Source organism: Parus major, chromosome 1A (genome assembly GCF_001522545.3).
Source record: "Parus major isolate Abel chromosome 1A, Parus_major1.1, whole genome shotgun sequence".
NCBI lineage: Eukaryota > Metazoa > Chordata > Aves > Passeriformes > Paridae > Parus > Parus major.
Window position 1 is genome coordinate 24,641,942 of NC_031773.1, and position 3,601 is coordinate 24,645,542.

The window sequence follows — 3,601 nt, forward strand, 5'->3', positions numbered from 1 at the left end:
TCTGAAATTGTGATATTAAACATAATTCCAAACAAATTCATTCCTCAGAGTTCAAATGTTACTTTCTAAATAAACATCGTAGCAACTGTTCATTAAAGAGATTATTTTCAGCTACTTCAGTGATGACAGCATAAGCAAGCTATTACTGGCATTTTCAAAACCACCTTTCTGACATAAAACATGGTGTTGCCCTTAAACGCAAACCTATCAGAAATGAGATTAAAAAAATAAACAAAAAAGAGAAAAGCCAAAACAGATGCAAATCTTGCAACAAAGAATAGATACCTCTGATAATTTGCAGTGAACGTTTTGTAAGATTTTTAAAAGTAGTAAGTTTTATTAAGCTACTGAAAGCCTCAGAAAGGAGAAAAAAAAAAAAAAAAAAGATGACCAGTTCTAAATAATACTTGTGAGACTGCTCCTTTTTTTTTTGCTGGTCTAGAAGTTTTGTAATTTAAGTCAAAAGCTACTCTTGGAAATTATTTCAGTAAGTATACTTACTCTGTAAAGGAACAAATGTGGAAGAAAGACTTCAAACAACTAACAATGAACTATTTTATTGCAATTTTAAGATTAAGAAGTTAGTTTATTACAGCTAAGCTTTTCTGTAATTTCATCGCTTACGTGAGCTTTTTCTGGTGCCACTATTTTACACATACAATCAAGAAAGGTATCAAGTCAAAACAGGGCAGGGAGCAGGAATTTGAATGACAAGTATTTCTTCTAACAAGAAAAATTCTAATTTCTTCAACAATTAGCTAAGAGGAATGCTACTGTGGCTGTGAAAAAAAAAATAGACAATTTGCATTACTTCTAAACCCATTAGCCGTCACAAAATTTTAAGAGTAATCAGTTCCAATGTATATAGAAACATTATTTTACAACAAAGTTGATAGTATTTTTCATTTTGATTGTGATTTGCTTTTTTCTCCAGTCAAAATCATTCCATGGGTACTTTCCAGTGACCTATGTCCTAAATCATTTTCATTTCATGTGAGCAAGTGACCTCTTCACAATCCGACCGACAAAGAAAAAAACATGACTCTCAGGAACCATTCATTTTCAGCCACCGTCACAGTTTAATTTCTCCAAAATAAACCTGGTAAAAACAGAAATGGAACAAAAAAGTACCCCATGTTCAAGAAATATTAATTAACCACTCTATCAGAAAGATAAATACCAGCCCTCACATTTCAGTGATGAAAAACAAAGAGGTTAAGTGACATTTTCAATGACACATAGCAAAACACTGCCTCAACATGGATCACATCTCAGAAGTTTTCTATTGTTTTCAGCCCACTAGCCCTGAATAACTCCTGTGCATGCAATGCTGAATCAGGTATATTTCTCAGAATACAAAAAGCTTATTCCAGCTCACATAAATTAGTCCTAAAAAAACCCAAAAACTTATTTTACAATATTTTTTTTTTAAAATGCATTTAAGTCCAAAAAGAAATTTTTCAAAAAAATAATGGAGTCTGACAGGAATATTTCTAAGCAAATACACCTTTATTCTTAAAATTATAGTCCCAACACATTCTATTATGGAAAGCATTTAAAAAATTTATAAGCAACAGATGATTACAGAAAAAAATGCAACAACAAAAAAAAATATAGCCAAACACCAGAAAATAAACAAGTCACTTCAAAAATCTGTGGAACTATTCACCTGACTACTGCACAAACCCTAGTGCAGCTTTAAAAGAGTACCATGTATTTACTGACTGAAATGTCCTGAACTTGGTGTATTTCTTTTACTCTTCCTCACACTCAAACCCACTCTAATTTGATTGCTCCTTATAGACTATTTCATCATTTTACATAAATTTTCACTAAACAGAATGCTACAAAACATTTAGGTTTTCTCCTCTCAGATGATATAAACAGTGCACTGTAGCAAGGATCCCGTGACACAATGTAAAAATCACCGAGGTTAAACTAAACACAAAGAAATACACAAATATTTATACAATTGATTCTGTTTAAGCTTCCTCCTAAAGTTACTGTTAAACCTTAAAGCCTACACCAACAAGGCCTCACATGAAGCGCTGTATTTCAAATAAATTAGGATGTCTAACTACATGCATTTTGGAAACCCTAAATTTGAAATACTCTTCCTTTCCCTTAACCTTTTACTGATCTACTATCCTCATTAATTAAAGGAATGATTTAGGTATGCAAAAACCCTACAGAACGAAACTGTTTTGTAAGAACTACATTAAAAGTGCAGATTACTACAAAACACGAGTATTTTGAGTATTTACATGAACAAATTATTATTGTCAAGAAAAAACTTTAAAAAATACTAGTTTGAACAATTAAAACCGTATCTCACTTAAAAGGGTTTAGTGTAGTATTAGAGAAACCAATTTAATAATTAATCATATTTTTCTTTAGAGTAATATTACTAGCAGTAATGTTTTTCCTTAATGGCTTTAAATTACTTACCACTGATGAAAAAATTTAAAATTGTCAAAATCTCTTAAAACTTTGACTTCTTTCCCCCCACACACATGAATTAATGGGGGGAGATATACACACCATGCACAACTTCTGAGTTCCACCTTTGTAAAAAAATTTCTAAGGGCCTGATCCAAGCCTGTGAAATCAATGAAGCGATTCCTACTGCTGTCAATGGAAAGATTCTCAGTCTCTAGAGCAGAGTTTGGATAGGGGCTCTAATGCACAGAAAGATCAGAGAAGATCCTCTTTGGAAGCGAGACTTCCTAAAAGTATAATCAATTCCCAGGTAGAGGGTACTGCCCATTCCTCCATCTGTAGCTCTGAACTCTTTACTAATAGAGGACAATACCATCAATTCACGGTGGTTACTTTTGAGATTATTTTTCCCTGGAGAATGTATCAGCATCCCGCTTTCTGTGCGGACTATTCTCGCAAATTTTAGACGAGCGTTTTCCTGCCAGCCCATAGCCTAAACTTTACCCCTCTCCAGTGGCTCCATCCCGGGACCTTACCAGCGCTCGCCAGCGTTCTCGGCCAGGGGCTGCGCTGCGACACGGGCCCGCTGCCTGACGAACCTGACACGAGCCGAACTAGGGGAAAAGAACAAAACCGCCTCACCGACTGCCTTTACCCTGGCCGTGCAGGCTCCGCCGGGCGGCACACGGCTTTTCGGCAGGTTACGGGAGGCCAAGAGCGCTGCCGCCCGCGCACCCCGCGCTCGGCGCGGCAGGACGGGGAGCGGAGGCGCCGGCGCTCGGCCCCGTCCTGCGGCTGCCCTGGCACTGCCGATGGCACGGCACTGCCCGCTCCACAGCTAAGGCCGCCGCGGCCGCTCCCCTCTCCTCAGGATCTATCACGCTTCCCAAACTTTCCAAGTCCCGAAGCTCTCCTCAACTTCAAAGCAAATTTTAAGGGAAGGCCCCCACGTACCAGGCACGGAGGCCGCCTCCGGAACCCCGCAGCTCCAACACCATTATTTATTAATTCTTGGGTTTAGGCAATTTTGTCTTGGGCGAGAGGACGACACCGTTCCCTGCGAAGCCCGAACAGCGCCCGGGGGCACCGCTACCCCACGGGCACCCCGGCACCCCTGCGCTTCCCCTCCCACGCCAGCGGGGGCGCCCCGGGGCAGCGCGGC

General features: G+C 39.3%; 1 long non-coding RNA gene across 1 annotated transcript; it reads right to left on the bottom strand.

Annotated features, from left to right (window-relative positions):
• Positions 1 to 531: 531 nt before the first annotated feature.
• LOC117244486 lies at positions 532 to 3,582 on the bottom strand. The gene is made up of 3 exons (XR_004497689.1): positions 3,394 to 3,582; positions 2,976 to 3,053; positions 532 to 1,099 (listed from the first exon to the last, which is right to left on the bottom strand). It is a non-coding gene; the product is annotated as an uncharacterized LOC117244486 (long non-coding RNA).
• Between the last annotated feature and the right edge of the window lie 19 nt (positions 3,583 to 3,601).